Here is a 22,675-nt window from a genome sequence, read left to right on the forward strand (position 1 = left end):
AAACATGGCCCGTTAAACACTGACCTAACATGGCCGTTAAACACGACCTAAACATGGCGTTAAACACGACCCATAAACATGGCCACGTTACTGACCCTAAACATGGCCGTTAAACACTGACCCTTAAGCATGGCCACGTTAAACACTGACCCTTGCACACGTTAAACACTGACCCTTAAACATGGCCACGTTAAACACTGCCATAGCATGGCCCGTTAAACACTGACCATAAACATGGCCCGTTAAACACGACCCTAAACATGGCCACGTTAAACACTGACCCTTAAACATGGCCACGTTAAACACTGACCCTTAAACATGGCCACGTTAAACTGACCTTAAACATGGCCACGTTAACACTGACCCTTAAACATGGCCGTTAAACATGACATAAACGCCACGTTAAACACTGACCCTTAACATGGCCCGTTAAACACTGACCCATAAGCATGGCCGTTAAACACTGACCCTTAAACATGGCCACGTTAACACTGACCATAAACATGGCCCGTTAAACACTGACCCTTAAACATGGCCACGTTAAACCCTGACCTTAAACATGGCCCGTTAAACACTGACCTTAAACCATATCGCGTTAACACTGACCTTAAACATGCGTTAAAAACGGCCCATATGGCCACGTTAAACACTGACCATAAACATGGCCACGTTAAACACTGACCCTTAAACATGGCCACGTTAAACACTGACCATAAACATCGCACGTTAAACACTGACCCTTAAACATGGCCACGTTAAACACTGACCCTAAACATGGCCGTTAAACACTGACCCTTAAACATGGCCACGTTAAACACTGACCCTTAAACATGGCCTCGTTAAACACGACCTAAACATGGCCGTTAACACTGACCATAACATGGCCCGTTAACACTGACCCCTTAAACATAGCCCACGTTAAACACTGACCCTTAAACATGGCCACGTTAAACACGACCATAAACATGGCCACGTTAAACACTGACCCTTAAACATGGCCACGTTAAACACTGACCCTTAAACATGGCCGTTAAACACTGACCATAAACATGGCCACGTTAAACACTGACCCTTAAACATGGCCACGTTAAACACGACCCTTAAACATGGCCGTTAAACACTGACCTTAAACATGGCCACGTTAAACACTGACCCTTAAACATGGCCCGTTAAACACTGACCCTTAAACATGGCCACGTTAAACACTGACCTTAAACATGGCCACGTTAAACACTGACCCTTAAACATGGCCACGTTAAACACTGACCCTTAAACATGGCCACGTTAAACACTGACCCTTAAACATGGCCTCGTTAAACACTGACCCTTAAACATGGCCGTTACTGACCCTTAAACATGCACGTTAAACACTGACCATAAACATGGCCGTTAAACACTGACCTTAAACATGGCCGTTAAACACGACCCTTAAACATGGCCACGTTAACACTGACCCTAAACATGGCCGTTAAACTGACCCTTAAACATGCGTAAACCGCCAAGCATGGCCACGTTAAACACTGACCTTAAACATGGCCACGTTAAACACAGCCATAAACATGGCCGTTAAACACTGACCCTTAAACATGGCCACGTTAAACTGACCCTTAAACATGGCCACGTTAAACACTGACCCTTAAGGCAAGGTTGGTTAATAGGCGTGGGCGGTTAGTGGGCGTGGGCGGTTAGTGGGCGTGGGCGGTTAGTATGCATGGACGTTTAGTAGGCGTGGGCGGTTAGTGGGCGTGGGCGGTTAGTGGGCGTGGGCGGTTAGTGGGTGTGGGCGGTTAGTATGCATGGACGTTTAGTAGGCGTGGGCGGTTAGTGGGCGTGGGCGGTTGGTGGGCGTGGGCGGTTAGTGGGCGTGGACGGTTGGTGGGCGTGGACGGTTAGTGGGCGTGGGCGGTTGGTGGGCGTGGACGGTTAGTGGGCGTGGGCGGTTGGTGGGCGTGGGTGGTTAGTGGGCGTGGACGGTTAGTGGGCGTGGACGGTTAATGGGTGTGGGCGGTTGGTATGCATGGACGTTTAGTAGGCGTGGGCGGTTAGTGGGCGTGGGCGGTTAATGGGTGTGGGCGGTTAGTATGCATGGACGTTTAGTAGGCCAGCTGTCGGAGGAGGAGCCAGCTGTCTGAGGGAGGGAGGTCTGAGCCAGCTGTCGAGAGAGAGCCAGCTGTCTGGGGAGGAGCCAGCTGTCTGGGGAGGAAGGTCTGAGCCAGCTGTCTGAGAAAGAAGCCAGCTGTCTGAGGGGAGATTCAGCTGTATGAGGGAAGGAGCCAGCTGTCTGAGGGAGGAAGGTCTGAGCCAGCTGTCTGAGGAGAGATTCAGCTGTGTGAGGGAAGGAGCCAGCTGTATAGGAGAGAGCCAGCTGTCTAAGGTAGGGAAGGTCTGAGCCAGCTGTCTGAGGAGGGATTCAGCTGTATGAGGGAAGGAGCAAGCTGTCCGAGGAGAGCCAGCTGTCTAGGGAGGGAGAGGTCTGAGCCAGCTATGAGGGAGAGAGCCAGCTGTCTGAGGGAGGGAGGGTCTGAGCCAGCTGTATGAGGGAGAGAGCCAGCTGTCTGGGGAGAGAGCCAGCTGTCTGAGGGTGGGAAGGTCTGAGCCAGCTGTCTGAGGAGCCAGCTGTCTGAGGGAGGGAGCCAGCTGTCTGAGGAGGGGCAGCGCTGTCTGAGGGAGGGAGCCAGCTGTCTGAGGGAGGGAGCCAGCTGTCTGGGGAGGGAGGGTCTGGGCCAGCTGTCTGAGGAGGGCCAGCTGTCTGGGGAGGGACCAGCTGTCTGAGGGAGGGGCCAGCTGTCTGAGGGAGGAGCCAGCTGTCTGGGGGAGGGAGCCAGCTGTCTGAGGGTCTGAGCCAGCTGTCTGGGGAGGGCCAGCTGTCTAGAGGGGCCCGCTGTCTGGGGGAGGGGGCCAGCTGTCTGGGGGGAGGGAGCCAGCTGTCTGGGGAGAGAGGTCTGAGCCAGCTGTCTGAGGGAGAGCCAGCTGTCTGAGGGGAGGGAGTCAGCTGTCTGAGGGAGAGCCAGCTGTCTGAGAGAGTCAGCTGTCTGAGATAATCATAGCGTGATAGTGGTTAAATTCACTGTATTGTAAGTATAGAGTAACAGACAGTGACAAGGGTGGCGAAAGTACATACATAATAAGACAGACAGACAGACAGACAGACAGACAGAAAGACGTTCATCCAATAACAGTTAAAACTCCGTGAACGAAAAACTCAAAATTGAATATATCTCTTCTGCACCTCACAGTATTCCCCCCTTCTCCTTCTTCTCCTCTTCTTCTCCTCTTCTCCTCCTCCTCCTCCTCCTCCTCTTCTTCTTCTTCTTCCTCTTCTTCCTCCTCCTCCTCCTCTTCTTCCCCACTCTTCTCCTCCTCCTCCTCTCCTCCTCTTCCTTCCCCTCTTCTCCTCCTCCTCTTCCTCCCTCCTCTTCTTCTTCCCCCTCTTCTCTTCCTCCCTCCCTTCTCTTCTTCCCCACTCTTCTCCTCCTCCTCCTCCTCCTCTTCTTCCCACTCTTCTCCTCCTCTCTTCCTCCTCCTCTTCTTCTTCCCCACTCTTCTCCTCCTCCTCCTCCTCCTCCTCTTCTTCCTCTTCTCCTCCTCCTCTTCCTCCTCCTCCTCTTCTTCCCCAATCTTCTCCTTCTCCTCTTCTTCCCCCCACTCTTCTCCTCCTCCTCCTCCTCTTCTTCCCCCCACTCTCCTCATCCTCTTCTTCTTCTTCCTCTTCTTCCCTCCTCTCCTCTTCTTCTTCCCCACTCTTCCTCCTCCTCCTCCTCCTCCTCTTCTTCCCCACTCTTCTCCTCTTCCTCTTCTTCCCCCACTCTTCTCCTCTTCCTCCTCCTCCTCTTCTTCCCCACTCTTCTCTCCTCCTCCTCCTCCTCCTGGGTGAGCTGAGGTCAAGGTGAACAAGTTAAACAGCCTGACAGAAGCTCTTGGAGGTAATCGTTGTCATTTTTACACTACCGAACAAGACCAGACCTGAGAGAGAGAGAGAGAGAGAGAGAAAAAGAGAGAGAGTCGTGTGCGAGGGGGATAGGTTTACTAATGTGGGAGGGGGGTTGGAGGGAGAGGAAGGATAGTTTTAATGGGTGTGAGAAGTGGAAGGGGAGATGAGAGAGTGGTGAGGAGTGAGTTACCTAGTCTTGAGAGAGGAGAGAAATTGTAGGGTGATAGGATAAAGTGTGTGTAAAATGATAACAATTAATAATGATAATAACAATGATAATAATAATGATAATAATAATAATAATAATAATAATAATAATAATAATAATAATAATAATAAACGTTTATTGAAAAAAGCTCTGCAGCCTGGAGGCTGAAAATATACATAAGACAAAATGACATTACATACAAAGAACATGGGGCAGGGTGGGTCGTTTAACAAAAGGTTTCATTACTGAAAGGAGAAGGAACAATGATTGAACAACGAACATACAAAATATTATAGTTTACTGTTGATGGCCCGGGCCTGGGCTGGTCATGGAGACACCGGGTGGTGTGGTGTTCACGTGGTGTAGTAACTCGTCCTCGGGTGTTGATATGAGGGACCTCACGTGGTCATGGAGACACCGGGTGGTGTGGTGTTCACGTGGTGTAGTAACTCGTCCTCGGGTGTTGATATGAGGGACCTCACGTGGTCATGGAGACACCGGGTGGTGTGGTGTTCACGTGGTGTAGTAACTCGTCCTCGGGTGTTGATATGAAGGATCTCACGTGGTCATGGAGACACCAAGTGGTGAGGTGTTCACGTGGTGTAGTAACTCGTCCTCGGGTGTTGATATGAAGGACCTCACGTGGTGATGGGAAATTTCTTGAATCAATTATAGCAGATAGCATCCGATCGCATCTAGAGAAAAGCAAATTGATCTACGACTCTCAACATGGGTTTACAAAGGGAAAATCTTGTCTAACAAATCTGCTGACATTTTTTAGGAAAGTCTTCGAGGTAGTAGATAATGGCGAAAATTACCATGTTATTTACTTAGACTTTGCAAAGCATTTGACAGAGTACCGCATCAGAGGCTTCTGAGAAAAATTAAGGCTCATAGTGTCGAGAAAGTTTTAAATTGGATAAAATCATGGCTCACCGATAGACGCAGAGGTCCAGCGTAGATGATGTCAAATCTTAATGGGGCCGTGTAACCAGTGGGGTTCCCCAGGGGGTCAGTACTAGGCCCACTCTTGTTCATAATCTACATAAACGATCTAGATACTGGGATCAGCAGTGACATAAGCAGTTTGCGGATGACCCAAAATAGGGCGGCAGATTAATTCAGGGTAGGATGCAAATGCATTACGGATTTAAATAAACTGCGGGGTGGTTTGAAAATGGCAAATGAAATTCAACACCAGCAAGTGCAGCGTACTAATATTGGAAGAACAAATACTGACAATGTACAGCCTTAACAACATCAACCTAGAGAAGTCGACTTGTGAAAGAGACCTGGGACTTCATATAGCCCGGACCTACGGCCTGAAAACAGTGCCTTAATGTTCGAAATAAGGCAAACAGAGTATTGGGTTTTATATCTAAAGTGTAAGTAATAAGAGTGCAGAGGTCTTATTGCAACTATATCTTGCGCTAGTCAGGCCGCACCTCGATTATGCGGTTCAGTTCTTGTGCCCTTATTATAGAATGGATATCAATTCACTAGAGTCGGTGCAGCGAAGAATGACGAAAATGATTCGGACTTAGAAACCTTCCATATCAAGATAGGTTGAAGAAACTTAACTTGCATTCCCTGAAAGACGAAGAGTGCGGGGAGATATGATAGAAGTATTTAAGTAGGGTGAAAGGAATCAATAAAAGGGATATAGATAAAGTTCTTATAATATCCGAGCAGGATAGGACTCGTAGCAACGGATTCAAGTTGGATAAGTTTAGGTTTAGGAGGAGATAGGAAGGAACTGGTTCACAAATAGGGTGGTGGACGAGTGGAACAAGCTTAGCAACTTTGTAGTGAGTGCTGGAGTTCTGGAAAGTTTCCAAAGGAGGCTAGATAGATTCATGGATGATAGAGTGTGGTAGTAACTCTCGACAGGAGCTGCCATGCACAGGCCAACTGGCCTATTGCAGACTCCTTATTTTCTTATGTTCTTATGGGGACACTGGGTGGTGTGGGGTGGTGTCACAGTACCCCACCCTACTGGGTGGTGTTGTGTGATTTCGTAGTCAGATGTGAAGCCGGCCGGCCCTCTGTTGTTCCCAGGGTGGACAGATTAGCACCTCCTGGTCACAAGATGGTGGTTAGTTCCCAGGGGTGCTTATCTCACTGGTGGGTCACTGCTCTCACTGGTACTGTCTAGTGCTGAATTCACTGGCTTTAACACTGTTCATCACTGATCCCACTTCTTTCCGAAACGAAATTGTCACTTTTGATTCTGTTGATATCCCAGTGGTGAGGATGGGTCGGGGAGAGGGACTTGGGGAATGGGCCGACATGGCCAGGGGCCAGCTGCATAGCAGGAGCAGCGCCTGAATGGGTCTTGACCCGACGGTGGTAGGGATGTGTGTGTGTGTGTGTGTGTGTGTGTGTGTGTGTGTGTGTGTGTGTGTGTGTGTGTGTGTGTGTGTGTGTGTGTGTGTGTGTGTGTGTGGTGTGATGGGGAGGGGCAGGAAGAAGGGAGATTGTCTGATGTGTGAGAGGGAGAGTCGCGTGGTGTGAGAGGAGGGTAAAGAGGAGAGGGAGTGGGGCTGACATATAAGGGAGAGAGGGAGGTGGGGAGACACAGAGGGGAGAGGGGAGAGTGGGCTGACACATGTGAATCGGAACACACTCCCTAACTCCACAACTGTCAAAGATTTTCACGTCAGCTGCCCATATTTCCCTTCCTCCATCCCTCCCTTCCTTCCTCCTCTCCCTCCCTCCGCTCCTCTCTCCTTCTCCTCCCTCCCCCCCTCCCCTCCTCCCTCCTCCCTCCTCCCTCCCCTAACCCCAACCCCCATTTCCTCAGCCTCCTTCGAAGCCCTCAGCCACCACCCCTCCCTCCACCTCCTCACCCCTCCCCCACCCCTCCCTCCAACCCCTCCCTCCCTCCTCCAACCCCTCCTCACCCCTCCCTCCAACCCCTCCTCCAACCCCTCCCTCCAGCCCCTCCCTCAACCTCTCCCTCAACCCCTCCCTCAACCCCTCCCTCCAACCTCCCTCCAACCCCTCCCTCCAACCCCCTCCTCCAACCCCTCCCTCCAACCCCTCCCCTCCAACCTCCCCTCCCAACCTCTCCCTCCAACCTCCCTCCAGCCCCTCCCTCCAACCCCTCCCTCCAACCCCCTCCCTCCAACCCCTCCCTCCAACCTCCCTCCAACCCCTCCCTCCAACCTCTCCCTCCAACCCCTCCTCCAACCCCTCCTCCAACCCCTCCCTCACCCCTCCCCAACCCCCTCCCTCAACCCCTCCCTCCACCCCCTCCTCCAACCCCTCCCAACCTCTCCCTCCAACCCCTCCCTCCAACCCCTCCCTCCCCCTCCCTCAACCCCTCCTCCACCCCTCCCTCCAGCCCCCCCTCCCCCCTCCCCTCAACCCCTCCTCAACCCCTCCTCAACCTCCCTCCAACCCCTCCTCCAACCCCTCCTCCAACCCCTCCTCCAACCCCTCCCTCCAACCCCTCCCTCCAACCTCCTCAACCCTCCCCCACCCCTCCTCCACACCTCCCTCCAACCCTCCCCTCAACCCCTCCCCTCCAACCCCTCCCTCAACCTCCCTCCAACCCCTCCCTCCAACCCCCTCCCTCCAACCCCTCCCTCCAACCTCCCTCCAACCCCTCCCTCCAACCTCTCCTCAACCCCTCCCTCACCCCCCTCCCTCCACCCCTCCCTCCCAGCCTCCCTCCACCCCTCCTCCAACCTCCTCCACCCCCTCCCTCCAGCCTCCCCTCCACCCTCCTCAACCCCTCCCTCCACCCCTCCTCCAACCCCTCCCTCCAACCCCCTCCCTCCAACCTCCTCAACCCCCTCCCTCCAACCCCTCCCTCCAACCCCCTCCTCCAACCTCCCCTCAACCCCTCCTCAACCCCTCCCTCCAACCTCCCCTCCACCTCCTCACCCCTCCCTCCAACCCCCTCCCCTCCAACCCCTCCTCCCCCTCCCTCCAACCCCTCCACCTCCAACCCCTCCTCCAACCCCTCCCTCCAACCTCCCTCCAACCCCTCCCCTCCCCTCCCTCCACCCCTCCTCACTCCCTCAGCCCCTCCCTCAACCCCTCCCTCCCCTTCCTCAACCTCCCTCAGCCTCCCTCAACCCCTCCCTGTGCTCCATCAAAGTAAGAGAATTTGCTTGAGATAGGGAGGACCGCCCCCCCTCCACCTCCTCCCCCCCTTCCCCCTCCCTACCTCCCCCCTCCCTCTCCCTCCTCCCCCCCACCCCCCCACCAGTGACGCCCTCAGCCAATGCTCTTCATCCACTAAACCAACACAAACATATTTTCACGTGTCTGTCTGTGTCGCCATGTGTATCTATACTGCAAATCTATGCCACCGTCTATGCCCGTCTATGCCACCGTTTACTTTCGTCTGTCACCGTCTATGTCACCGTCTAAACCACCTATGCCACCGTCTATGCCACCATCTATACCACCTATGCCACCGTCTATGCCACCACCTATGCCACCATCTATACCACCTATGCCACCATCTATACCACCACCTATAGCCACCATCTATACCACCACCTATGCCACCATCTATACCACCACCTATGCCACCGTCTATACCACCACCTGTACCATCTATACCACCACCTATTACCTACATCTATACCACCACCTATGCCACCATCTATACCACCACCTATACCTGTCTAACACCACCTATGCCACCATCTATACCACCACCTATGCCACCGTCTATACCACCACCTATGCCACCACCTATGCCACCACCTATGCCACCGTCTATACCACCACCATACCACCTATGCCACCATCTATACCACCACCTATGCCACCATCTATACCACCACCTATGCCACCATCTATACCACCACCTATGCCACCATCTATGCCACCATCTATGCCACCACACCTATGCCATACCTATGCCACCGTCTATGCCACCATCTATGCCACCATCAGCATCATATCTGGCTTCATCAGACAGTCGAACCTATTGCAAATTTGGTTGAAAATTTCGATACAAAAGAAAAAAAAAACTTGAACTCGGGAAATGAATCAAGGAGTTTGAGCCAAGAATTATGACCGGGTGAAGGGAATTTTTCCCACCTCAGAAGGGAAAATACAGATTATTTTAGAAGGGAAAAATACAGTTTGGTTAGAAGGAAAAAATTATTGTTTGTTATAGAAGAAGATAGAGGGAAAAAAATTATCCTAGACACAACAGGATATTTATAAAAATACGGCTCGTAGTTTGAGGTGATTAGAGTTTGGTAATAACTGAAGGTAATGGTTGAGAGTTACAAACAGTCTTACAATAGTTTTCTTGCCTTGGCTGAGATCCTCCCCAAACTCACTCCTGGGTTAAGGAATTGTCACAAAAAAGTTAATCTCTCAATGTGGCGTCAGAATGGCTTTCGTACTGTAGGTAATAATGTCGGATTACGCTTAGGAATTTGGGAAGAGATTTACTATAATTTTTTATCTTAATTTGTGTTCTGTTAATAATTAGACTCGTGTGTGTGTGTGTGTGTGTGGTGTGTGTGTGTGTGTGTGTGTGTGTGTGTGTGTGTGTGTGTGTGTGTGTGTGTGTGTGCAAATGATGTGATCAAAATAAAACTATGAATATATATTTTTTTTGTCTTTGATAAATTTTAATGTTTTTTTTATAAGATTTTTTATTTGATTTATTCGGGTCGGTTTTTTTTTCTTGGTTTCATTATTTTTGTTTTAATTCTCAAAGTTCATTATTAAAGATTTATTTTGTATATTTTATAAATATTCATAAACTGTAATGCATGTATACTGTATTAATTATATATCAAATTTTAGATTAATGAATAATATCGGAAACAAAGTCCACTATATTATCAAACTCTTCCATATTATTATTATTTTTATTTGAGATAAATATTATTGGGGTACTGGACGCCTGGGTTGAGGTAACAGTGGGACCATCCAGCCGATTTGGAAATATTGGTAATCCGGCCCGGTACATCGCTATCCCGACCCACCGTATTGTCTTAGCGCGTTCTTGAATGACCTGTCCACCCTGAGTGTTACAGAATAGTTCAACTTCATTCTTTGTTTAGTTCTGTTTATTTCATGTAGGGGTTGTTTTCATTTATTGTTTGTGTTAAAGTTTTCGTCAGAATGATAAGCTACTTTACTGTTCGTTTCTTATTGGTACAGTACCGAAACAGTGGCTGGCCCGAGACAGTTTGAACCGATACATCCAATTGATTCATAGTTCATGAGACCGAGTCGGAACGTCTCGTATAGTTTATTCGGTCGACCAATCGTTATCTTCTTTGAGCTTTAGTCCACTTAGAATCCAGGAAGTTTATAGCCAATTATAATCCTGTGTTGCCCTAAACCACTGTCCGTTCCTCACTCACACCGGAGCTTCACCACCGCCAGTGTTGACGTGTTGCTAGGTTCACCTCCGCGGTACAGGACTTTATTTACTACCAAGAACCTGGACCGTCGTTGTACAGTATCAGGCAACGTCAGCTATTGCTCTTGACCTGAGGGTGTTGTCTCACCTTCCTACAGGACTAGTGGTAAATACTCTTCCCTGTGTGGTCACTCTCGGCTCTTGATACTTATGTTTTGTGTAACTCTGAGCTGCTGTACCTTATTATGCTACATGTTAACTGTTTACATAACTCTGTACTCTGAGCTGCTGTACCTTATTATGCTACATGTTAACTGTTTACATAACTCTGTACTCTGAGCTGCTGTACCTTATTATGCTACATGTTAACAAACTCTTCTTTATTAATAATTGTAAAGTTATTCTAGATATTATTCCCACTTAGTCGTTTACTAAACCATTTCTGACCGTATTGGAAGTATTGATATTTTGAATTACAGTACTAGTACCTGCCCTGTGTGTGGTTTACCTGCCCTGTGTGTGGTTTACCTGCCCTGTGTGTGGTTTACCTGTCCTGTGTGTGTGGTTTACCTGCTCGTGTGGTGGTTTACCTGCCCTGTGTGGGGTTTAACTGCCCTGTGGGGTTTACCTGTCCTGTGTGTGTGGTTTACCTGCCCTGTGTGGGTTTACCTGTCCTGTGTGTGGTTTACCTGTCTCTGTGTGTGGTTTACCTGCCCTGTGTGTGGTTTACCTGTCCTGTGTGTGTGGTTTACCTGCCCTGTGTGTGTGGTTTTACCTGCCCTGTGTGTGGTTTACCTGCCCTGTGTGTGGTTTACCTGCCTGTGTGTGTGGTTTACCTGCCCTGTGTGTGTGGTTTACCTGCCTGTGTGGTGGTTTACCTGCCCTGTGTGTGGTTTACCTGTCTCTGTGTGTGGTTTACCTGCCCTGTGTGGTGGTTTACCTGTTCTGTGTGTGGTTTCACCTGCCTGTGTGGTGGTTTACCTGTCCTGTGTGTGTTTACCTGCCCTGTGTGTGGTTTACCTGTCCTGTGTGTGGTTTACCTGCCCTGTGTGGTGGTTTACCTGTCCTGTGTGTGTGGTTTACCTGCCCTGTGTGGTTTACCTGCCCTGTGTGTGGTTTACCTGCCCTGTGTGTGGTTTACCTGTCCTGTGTGTGGTTTACCTGCCCTGTGTGGTTTACCTGCCCTGTGTGTGGTTTACCCTGCCCTGTGTGGTTTACCTGTCTCTGTGTGTGGTGGTTTACCTGTCCTGTGTGTGGTTTACCTGTCCTGTGTGTGGTGGTTTACCTGCCCTGTGTGGTGGTTTACCTGCCCTGTGTGTGGTTTACCTGCCCTGTGTGTGTGGTGGTTTACCTGTCCTGTGTGTGGTTTACCTGCCCTGTGTGGTGGTTTTACCTGCCCTGTGTGTGGTTTACCTGCCCTGTGTGTGTGGTTTACCTGTCCCTGTGTGTGTGGTTTACCTGTCCTGTGTGGGGTTTACCTGTCCTGTGTGGGGGTTCATCTGCCCTGTGTGTGTGTGGTTTACCTGTCCTGTGTGTGGTTTACCTGTCCTGTGTGGTGGTTTACCTGCCCTGTGTGGTGGTTTACCTGCCCTGTGGTGGTTTACCTGCCCTGTGTGGTGGTTTACCTGCCCTGTGTGGTGGTTTTTTACCTGCCCTGTGTGGTGGTTTACCTGTCCTGTGTGGTGGTTTTACCTGCCCTGTGTGGTGGTTTACCTGCCCTGTGTGTGGGGTTTACCTGCCCTGTGTGGGGGTTTACCTGTCCTGTGTGTGTGGTGTTACCTGTCCTGTGTGTGGTGGTTTACCTGCCCTGTGGTGGTTTACCTGCCCTGTGTGGTGGTTTACTCTGCTCTGTGGTGGTTTACCTGCCCTGTGTGTGGTTTACCTGCCCTGTGTGTGGTTTACCTGTCCTGTGTGTGGTTTACCTGTCCTGTGTGTGGTGGTTTAATTTGCCCTGTGTGGTGGTTTACCTGTCCTGTGTGGTGGTTTACCTGTCCTGTGTGGTGGTTTACCTGTCCTGTGTGGTGGTTTACCTGCCCTGTGTGGTGGTTTACCTGTCTCTGTGTGGGGGTTTACCTGCCCTGTGTGGTTTACCCACCTGTGTGGTGGTTTACCTGCCCTGTGTGGTGGTTTACCTGTCCTGTGTGGTGGTTTACCTGCCCTGTGTGGTGGTTTACCTGCCCTGTGTGGTGGTTTACCTGCCCTGTGTGTGGTTTACCTGCCCTGTGTGTGGTTTACCTGTCCTGTGTGTTTTACCTGTGTGTGGTTTACCACCCCTGTGTGGTTTACCTGCCCTGTGTGTTGCCTGTGTGTGTTTTACCTGCACTGGTGTTTCTGTGTGTGTGGTGGTTTACCTGCCCTGTGTGTGTGTTTTACCTCCTGTGTGTGGTTTCTGTGTTGTTGGTTTTTACCCTCTGTGTTGGTTTTACCTGCCCTGTGTTGGTTTCCCCCTCCTGTGTGTGGTTTTACCTGCCCTGTGTTGGTTTACCTGCCCACCTTGTGTGTGTTTACCTGTCCTGTGTGTGTTTACCTGTCCTGTGTGTGTGGTTTGTCTGTGTTTTTACCCTACCTCTGTGTGTTGGTTTACCTGCCCTGTGTGTGTTTTTACCCCTGTGTGTGGTTTTACCTGTCCTGTGTGTTTTACACCCCTGTGTGGTTTTACCTGCCCTGTGTGGTTTGCCTACTGTGTGTGGTTTACCTGCCCTGTGTGGTTTTTACCTCCGTGTTGGTTTACCTGCCCTGGTGTTTTACCTGCCTGTGTGTGGTTTACACCTGTGTGTTTACCTGCCCTGTGTGTGGTTTATCTACCCTGTGTGTGTTTTACCTGCCTGTGTGTTTTACACCTGTTATTTGTTTGTATCCCTGTGTGTGTTTATCTGCCCTGTGTGTGGTTTACTACCCTTTTACTACCTGTGTGTTTTTACCTGTCCTGTGTGTGGTTTTACCCCCTGTGTGTGGTTTTACCTCCTGTGTGTGGTTTTACCTGCCTGTGTGTTGTTTTACCTGCCTGTGTGTGGTGTTTACCTGCCTGTTTACCTGTGTGGTTTTACCTGCCCTGTGTGTGGTTTACCTGCCTGTGTGGTTTACCTGCCTGTGTGTGGTTTTACCACCCTCTGTGTGGTGGTTTTACCTGTGCCTGTGTGGTTTACCTGTCCTGTGTGGTTTACTACCTTGTTGTTTTGCTTGTTGTTTTACCTGTGTGTGTGGTTTACCACCTGTGTGTTTACCCCCTGTGTTGGTTTACCACCCTGTGTGTGGTTTTCTGCCCTGTGTTCTGCTGTGTGGTGGTTTACTCTGCCTGTGTGTGGTTTACCTGCCCTGTGTGTGGTTTCCTGTGTGTTGTGTGGTTTACCTGCCCTGTGTGGTGGTTTACCTCGCCCTGTGTGGTTTGCCTGTGTGTTTTCCCTGTGTGATTTACCTGCACCTGTGTGTTGGGTTTACCTGCCTGTGTGTGGTTTACCTGCCTGTGGGTTTACCTGCCTGTGTGGTTTTACCTGCCCCGGTGTTTTGTGTGTGGTTTACCTGCTCTGTGTGGTTTATCTGCCCTGTTGTGGTTTTACTGCCCTGTGTGTGGTTTTACCTGCCTGTGTTGGTTTACCTGCCTGTGTGGTGGTTTTACCCCTGTGTGTTACCTGTGTGTGTTGTTTACCTGCCTGTGTGTGGTTTTACCTGCCTGTGTGTGGTTTACCTGCCCTGTGTGGGGTTTACTGTCTGTGTGTGTTTTTACCTGTGTGGTGGTTTTACCTGCCTGTGTGTGTGGTTTACCTGCTCTGTGTGGCTGTGTGGTTTTACCTGCCCTGTGTGGTTTTACCTGTCCTGTGTGTGTTTTACCTGCCTGCCCTGTGTGGTGGTTTACCTACCTGTGTGTGTGGTTTACACCTGTGTGGTGTTTTACCTGTCTGTGTTTTAACTGTGTGTGTGTTTTTTTCTCTGTGTTTTACCCCTGTGTGTTTTACCCCTGTGGTGGTTTACCTGCCTGTGTGTGTGTTTACCTGCCTGTGGGGTGGTTTCTGTCTGTGTGTGGTTTACCTGCCCTGTGTGTGTGGTTTACCTGCCCTGTGTGGTGTGTGGTTTTACCCTGTGTGTGGTTTCACCTCTGTGTTGGTTTTTTGTGTGGTTTACCTGCCTGTGTGGTGGTTACCTGCCCTGTGTGTGTTTTACCTGCCTGTGTGTTTACCTGCCCTGTGTGGTGGTTTTACCTGCCTGTGTGGTGGTTTACCTGCCCTGTGTGGGGTTTACCTGTGCCTGTGTGTGGTTTACCTGCCCTGTGTGTGGTTACTGCTGTGTGTGGTTTGCCCTGTGTGTGGTTTACCTGCCCTGTGTGGGTTTACCTGCCCTGTGGTTTACTGTGTGGTTTACCTGCCCTGTGTGGGTTTACCTGCCTGTGTGGTGGTTTACCTGCCCTGTGTGGTTTACCTGCCCTGTGTGTGTGGTTTTACCTGCCTGTGTGTGTGGTTACCTGCCCCCTGTGTGTGTGGTTTACCTGCCTGTGTGTGGTTTACCTGCCCTGTGTGTGTGGTTTACCTGCCCTGTGTGTGTGGTTTACCTGCCCTGTGTGTGGTTTACCTGCCCTGTGTGTGTGGTTTACCTGCCCTGTGTGTGGTTTACCTGCCCTGTGTGGTGGTTTACCTGCCCTGTGTGGTTTACCTGCCCTGTGTGTGGTTTACCTGCCCTGTGTGTGGTTTACCTGCCCCTGTGTGTGTGGTTTCACCTGCCCTGTGTGTGTTTTACCTGCCCTGTGTGTGGTTTTACCTGCCCTGTGTGGTGGTTTTACCTGCCCTGTGTGTGTTTTACCTGCCCTGTGTGGGTTTCACCTCCCTGTGTGTGGTTTTACCTGCCCTGTGTGGTTTTACCTGCCCTGTGTGTGTTTACCTGCCCTGTGTGGTGGTTTACCTGCCTGTGTGTGGTTACCTGCCCTGTGTGTGTGTTTACCTGCCTGTGTGTGGTTTTACCTGCCTGTGTGTGGTTTTACCTGCCCTGTGTGGTGGTTTACCTGCCCTGTGTGTGGTTTACCTGCCCCCTGTGTGTGGTTTACCTGCCCTGTGTGTGGTTTACCTGCCCTGTGTGGTGGTTTACCTGCCCTGTGTGTGGTTTACCTGCCCCTGTGTGTGTGGTTTACCTGCCCTGTGTGTGTGGTTTACCTGCCCTGTGGTGGTTTACCTGCCCTGTGTGTGTGGTTTACCTGCCCTGTGTGTGGTTTACCTGCCTGTGTGTGGTTTACCTGCCCTGTGTGTGTGGTTTTACCTGCCCTGTGTGTGGTTTACCTGCCCTGTGGTTTACCTGCCCTGTGTGTGGTTTTACCTGCCTGTGTGTGGTTTACCTGCCCTGTGTGGTTTTACCTGCCTGTGTGTGGTTTTACCTGCCTGTGTGTGGTTTACCTGCCCTGTGTGTGGTTTACCTGCCCTGTGTGGTTTTACCTGCCCTGTGTGGGTTTACCTGTCCTGTGTGTGGTTTACCTGCCCTGTGTGTGGTTTACCTGTCCTGTGTGTGGTTTTACCTGTCCTGTGTGTGGTTTACCTGCCTGTGTGTGGTTTTACCTGCCCTGTGTGTGGTTTACCTGTCCTGTGTGTTGGTTTACCTGTCCTGTGTGTGGTTTACCTGTCCTGTGTGTGGTTTACCTGCCCTGTGTGTGTGGTTTACCTGTCCTGTGTGTTTTACCTGTACTGTGTGTGTTTTACCTGCTGTGTGTGGTTTACCCCTGTGTGTGGTTTACCTGCCCTGTGTGTGTGGTTTACCTGTCCTGTGTGTGGTTTACCTGCCCTGTGTGTGGTTTACCTGCCTGTGTGGTTTACCTGCCCTTTGTGGTTTACCTGTCCTGTGTGGTTTACCTGCCTGTGTCCTGTTGAGTTTTACCTGCCTGTGTGGGGTTTACCTGCCCTGTGTGGTGGTTTACCTGCCCTGTGTGGTGGTTGCCTGTGGGTTTACCTGCCCTGTGGTGGTTTACCTGCCTGTGTGTGGTTTACCTGCCTGTGGGTTTTACCTGTCCTGTGTGGTGGTTTACCTGCCCTGTGTGGTGGTTTACCTGCCCTGTGTGGTTTACCTGCCCTGTGTGTGTTACCTGCCCTGTGTGGTGGTTTACCTGCCCTGTGTGTGGTTTACCTGCCTGTGTGGGGTTTACCCCTGCCTGTGGTGGTTTACCTGCCCTGTGTGGTGGTTTACCTGTCCTGTGTGGGGTTTACCTGCCCTGTGTGGTGGTTTACCTGCCCTGTGTGTGGTTTTACCTGCCCTGTGTGGTGGTTTTACCTGCCTGTGTGTGTGTGGTGGTTTACCTGCCCTGTGTGTGGTGGTTTACCTGCCCTGTGGTGGTTTACCTGCCCTGTGTGTGGTTTACCCACCTATGTGTGGTTTTACCTGCCCTGTGTGGTTTACCTGCCCTGTGTGGTGGTTTACCTGCCCTGTGTGGTGGTTTTACTGCCCTGTGTGGTGGTTTACCTGCCCTGTGTGTGGTTTTCTTACCTGTGTGGGGTTTTACCTGCCCTGTGGGGTTTTACCTGCCTGTGTGGGGTTTACCTGCCCTGTGTGGGGTTTACCTGCCCTGTGTGGTGGTTTACCTGCCCTGTGTGTGGTTTTACCTGCCCTGTGTGTGGTTTACCTGCCCTGTGTGGGGTTTTTACCTGCCCTGTGTGGTGGTTTACCTGCCCTGTGTGGTTTACCTGCCCTGTGTGGTGGTTACCTGCCCTGTGTGTGGTTTTACCTGCCCTGTGTGTGGTTTACCCTGCCCTGTGTGTGGTTTACCTGCCCTGTGTGGGTGTACCTGCTGTGTTTTACTGCCCTGTGTGGGGTTTACCTGCCCTGTGTGTGGTTTTGCCTGTGGTGGTTTACCTGCCCTGTGTGTGTGGTTTACCCCCTCTTGGTTTTACCTGCCCTGTGTGTGGTTTACCTGTCCTGTGTGGTTTCCTACCTGTGTGTTTTACACCTGCCCTGTGTGGTTTACCTGCCCTGTGTGGTTTCCTGCCTGTGTGTGGTTTACCTGTCCCTGGTGGTTTACCTGCCTGTGTGGTTTTACCTGCCTGTGTGTGGTTTACCTGCCCTGTGTGTGTTTACCTGCCCTGTGTGTGGTTTACCTGCCTGTGTGGGTTTACCTGCCCTGTGGTGGTTTACCTGCCCTCTGTGTGTGGTTTTACCTGCCCTGTGTGTGTGGTTTACACACCTGTGTGTTTACCTGCCCTGTGTGTGGTTACACCTGTGTGGTGGTTTTACCTGCCCTGTGTGGGTTTACCTGCCCTGTGTGGTGGTTTACCTGCCCCTGTGTGGTTTTTACTTGCCTGTGTGGGTTTACCTGCCCTGTGTGGTGGTTTACCTGCCCTGTGTGGGGTTTACCTGCCCCTGTGGTGGTTTACCTGCCTGTGTGGTGGTTTACCTGCCCTGTGTGTGGTTTTACCTGCCCTGTGTGGTGGTTTACCTGCCCTGTGTGGGGTTTTACCTGCCTGTGTGTGTGGTTTACCTGCCCCTGTGTGTGGTTTACCTGCCCTGTGTGGTGGTTTACCTGCCCTCTGTGTGTGGTTTACCTGCCCTGTGTGTGGTTTACCTGCCCTGTGTGGTGGTTTACCTGCCTGTGTTGGTTTACCTGCCTGTGTGGTGGTTTCCTGCCTGTGTGGGGTTTACCTGCCTGTGTTGGTTTACCTGCCCTGTGTTGTGGTTTACCTGCCCTGTGTGGGGTTTACCTGCTGCTGTGTGTGGTTTACCCTACTCTATGTGTGGTTTACCTGCCCTGTGTGGTGGTTTACCTGCCCTGTGTGGGGTTTACCTGCCTGTGTGGTGGTTTTACCTGCCCTGTGTGTGGTTTACCTGCCCTGTGTGTGGTGTTTACCTGCCCTGTGTGGGGTTTACCTGCCCTGTGTGGGGTTTACCTGCCTGTGTGGTGGTTTACCTGCCCTGTGTGGGGTTTACCTGCCCTGTGTGGGGTTTACCTGCCCTGTGTGTGGTTTGCCTGTGTGGTGGTTTACCCGCCCTGTGTGTGGTTTACCTGCCCTGTGTGGGGTTACTACCCTGTGTGTGGTTTTACCTGCCCTGTGTGGTGGTTTACCTGCCTGTGTGGTGGTTTACCTACCCTGATGTGTTTTACCTGCCCTGTGTGGTGGTTTACCTGCCCTGTGTGGTGGTTTACCTGCCCTGTGTGTGTTGTACCCGCCCTGTGTGTGGTTTACCTGCCCTGTGTGTGGTTTTACCTGCCCTGTGTGTGGTTTTACCCCTGTGTGTGGTTTTGCCTATGTGTGGTTTACCTGCCCTGTGTGGTGGTTTACCTGCCCTGTGTGGTGGTTTACCTGCCCTGTGGTGGTTTACCTACCTGTGTGTGTGGTTACCTGTCCTGTGTGTGTGGTTTACCTGCCCTGTGTGGTGGTTTTACTGCCTGCCTGTGGTGGTTTACCTACCCTGTGTGGTGGTTTACCTGCCCCTGTGTGGTTTACACCCTGTGGTGGTTTACCTGCCCTGTGTGTGTTTACCTGCCCTGTGTGGTTACCTGCCCTGTGTGGTGGTTTACCTGTCCCTGTGTGTGGTTTACCTGCCCTGTGGGGTTTACCTGCCCTGTGTGGTGGTTTACCTGCCTGTGTGGTTACCTGCCTGTGGTGGTTTACCCTGCCCTGTGTGGTGGTTTACCCGCCCTGTGTGGTGGTTTTACCTGCCCTGTGTGGGGTTTACCTGTCCTGTGTGTGGTTTACCTGCCCTGTGGTGGTTTTACCTGCCTGTGGGGTTTACCTGCCCTGTGTGGGGTTTACCTGCCCTGTGGTGGTTTACCTGCCCTGTGGTGGTTTTACCTGCCCTGTGAGGTGGTTTACCTGCCCTGTGTGTGTGGTTTACCTGCCCTGTGTGGGGTTTACCTGCCCTGTGTGTGGTTTACCTGCCCTGTGTGGGGTTTACCTAGCCTCAGTTACCGTCCTAAATGAGCTTACCTTTGTAATTGTGTTGTGAGGAACAGAGAGCCACTTCAGTGTTGTTGGTGGAAGCTTGAGGAGGCTTAACTTCTCTTCCTCTGACGTCTCTGTGTTCTAAGTTGTTTTTTTCTCAAGTTTTGCTGTGTTTGTGTTTGTTTTCTGTTGTGTTTTTTTTTTCGTTTGTTTTTTTATTCTTGTCATTTTTGTTTTGGTTTTACGTTGTTATATATATATTTTTTTTTTAATAGACATTTTTTTTATTTTTTATTGTAATTTTGTGTATTTTATTTTTGTTGTATTGTTATTGTTTTGCTTTGTTTTATTATGATGGTGTTTTGTTTTTGTTTTGCCGTTTTATTGTGTGTGTTTGTGTCCGTCTGTTCGTTTGTTCTTTCCGTCCTTCCTTCCTCTCCCGTCCTTGTCTCCGTCCGTCCGTCCAGTAGGCCTATGATTTCCACACAGTAAAAGTGAGCTAATATTATACAGGTTTTACAGACATCATATAGGTTGTTTCTTGAAGTGCTGATCATCCCTGTCTATTGGTGCTCGCTGTGGGCGTGTGTGGGCGTGCGTGGAGGATGGGCGTGTGTGGGCGTGCGTGGAGGTCTGGGCTGTGTGTGGGGATGTGGGCGTGTGTGTGTGTGTGTGGAGGTATGGGCGTGTGGGGAGTGTGTGGGGAGGTGTGGGGTGTTGGGGGAGGTGTGGGGGTGTGGGGAGGGTGTGGGGTGTGGGGAGTGAGGGGTGTGTGTGGGGGAGGGTGGGGATGTGTGTGGGGGGTGTGGGGTGTGTGGGGAGGGTGGGAGGTGTGGGGGAGGGTGTGGGGTGTGTGGGGGGTGTGGGGGGTGTGGGGGAGGGTGTGGGGTTGTGTGGAAGAGGGGGTGTGGGGATGTAAGAGGGATATGGGGTGCGTGTGGAGGGGTGTAGGGGTGTGTGTGTGGGGGAGGGTGTGGGGATGTGTGGGGAGGGTGTGTGGGGAGGGTGTAGGGGTGAGTGTGGAGGGTGTGGGGTGTGTGGGGGGAGGGGTGTGGGGGTGTGTGGGGAGGGTGTGGGGGTGTGTGGGGGGAGGGTGGGGGTGGGGGAGGGTGTGGGGGTGGGGGGGGTGTGGGGTGTGTGGGGGGGTGTGGGGGTGGGGGGAGGGGTGTGGGGTGTGTGGGGGGAGGGTGTGGGGGTGGGGGGGGAGGGTGTGGGGGTGGGGAGGGTGTGGGGGTGTGAGGGGGGGGGAGGGTGTGGGATGGGGGGGGGAGGGTGGGGGGTGTGTGGGGGAGGGTGTGGGGGTGTGTGGGGGAGGGTGTAGGGGTGTGTGGGGGAGGGTGTGGGGGTGTGTGGGGGAGGGTGTGAGGGGTGTGGGGAGGGTGTGGGGGTGTGTGGGTGTGGGGGGGTGTGGGGGAGGGTGTGGGGTGTGTGTGGAGAGGGTGTGGGGATGTGTAAGAGGATGTAGGGGTGGTGTGGAGAGGGTGTAGGGGTGTGTGTGTGGGGGGGGTGTGGGGATGTGTGGGGAGGGTGTGTGGGGAGGGTGTGGGGAGTGGTGTGGGAGGGTGTGGGGGTGTGGGGGAGGGTGTGGGGGTGTGTGGGGGAGGGTGGGGGGTGTGTGGGGGGGGTGTGGGGGTGGGGGGTGTGGGGGGTGGGGGGAGGGTGTAGGGTGTGTGAGGTGTAGGGGGTGGGGGGAGGTGTAGGGGTGTGGGGGAGGGTGTGGGGGTGGGGAGGGTGTGGGGTGTGTGAGGAGGTGTGGGGTGGGGGGAGGGTGTGGGGTGTGTGGGGGGGGGGTGTGGGGGTGGGGAGGTGTGGGGTGGGGAGGGTGTGCAGGTGTGTGGGGGGAGGGTGTGGGGTGTGTGGGGGGAGGTGTGGGGTGTGTGGGGTGTAGGGGTGTGTGGGGGGGGGTGTAGGGTGTGTGTGGTGGGGTGTGTGGGGGGAGTGTGTGGGAGTGTGTGTGGTGGGGAGGTGTGGGGGTGTGAGTGTGGTGGGAGGGTGTAGGGGTGTGGGGAGGCTGTAGGGGTGTGTGTGGTGGGGAGGGTGTAGGGGTGTGGGTGTGGTGGGAGGGGTGTGGGGTGTGGGGGCTGTGGGTGTGTGTGTGGTGGGAGGTGTGGGGTGTGAGAGTGTGGGGGAGGGTGTGGGGGTGTGGGCGGGTGTAGGGGGGCCAACCATCTCACTGATGACCCTAATTTGTTATGATTATTATTTTGGGACCCAGGAGCCTTTGTTTCTCTTAACACAGGGTGTGGGTGGTGGTGTCCCCACAACACGGTGTGGGTGGTGGTGCCCCACAACACAGGGTGTGGGTGGTGGTGTCCCCACAACACAGGGTGTGGGTGGTGGTGTCCCCACAACACAGAGGTGTGGTGGTGGTGTCCCCACAACACAGGGTGTGGTGGTGGTGTCCCCACAACACAGGGTGTGGGTGGTGACAATACAGGGTGTGGGTGTGGTGTCCCACAACACAGAGTGTGGTGGTGTCCCCACAACACAGGGTGTGTGGGTGGTGGTGTCCCCAAAACACAGGGTGTGGAGTGGTGGTGTCCCAACACAGGGTGTGGGTGGTGTCCCAACACAGGTGGGTGGTGGTGTCCCCCAACACAGGTGTGGGTGGTGGTGTCCCCACAACACAGGGTGTGGGTGGTGTCCCCCACAACACAGGGTGTGTGGGTGGTGTCCCCACAGCACAGGGTGTGGGTGGTGGTGTCCCCACAGCACAGAGTGTGTGGGTGGTGGTGTCCTCCCAGCACAGGGTGTGGGTGGTGTCCCCACAACACAGGGTGTGGGTGGTGTCCTCACAACACAGGGGTGTGGTGGTGTCCCCCACAACACAGGGTGTGGGTGGTGTCCCACAACACAGGGTGTGGTGGTGGTGTCCCCACAACACAGGGGTGTGGTTGGTGTCCCCCCAACACAGGGTGTGGGTGGTGTCCCCACAACACAGGGTGTGGTGGTGTCCCCACAACACAGGGTGTGTACAACACAGGGTGTGGGTGGTGTCCAACACAGGGTGTTGGTGGTCCTCACAACAGGTGTGGGTGGTGGTGTCCCACAACACAGGGTGTGGGTGGTTCCCCCAACACAGGGTGTGGTGGTGGTGTCCTCACACGGGGTGTGGGTGGTGTCCCACAACACAGGGTGTGGGTGGTGTCCCACAACACAGGGTGTGGTGGGTGTCCTCACAACACAGGGTGTGGGTGGTGTCCCCACAACACAGGGTGTGGGTCGTGTCCCCACAACACAGGGTGTGGGTGGTGTCCCACAACACAGGGGTGTGGGTGGTGTCCCCCACAACACAGGGTGTGGGTGGTGTCCTCACAACACAGGGTGTGGGTGGTGTCCCC

The sequence above is a fragment of the Homarus americanus genome, unplaced genomic scaffold (genome assembly GCF_018991925.1).
Source record: "Homarus americanus isolate GMGI-L3 unplaced genomic scaffold, GMGI_Hamer_2.0 scaffold48612, whole genome shotgun sequence".
Classification (NCBI taxonomy): Eukaryota; Metazoa; Arthropoda; class Malacostraca; order Decapoda; family Nephropidae; genus Homarus; species Homarus americanus.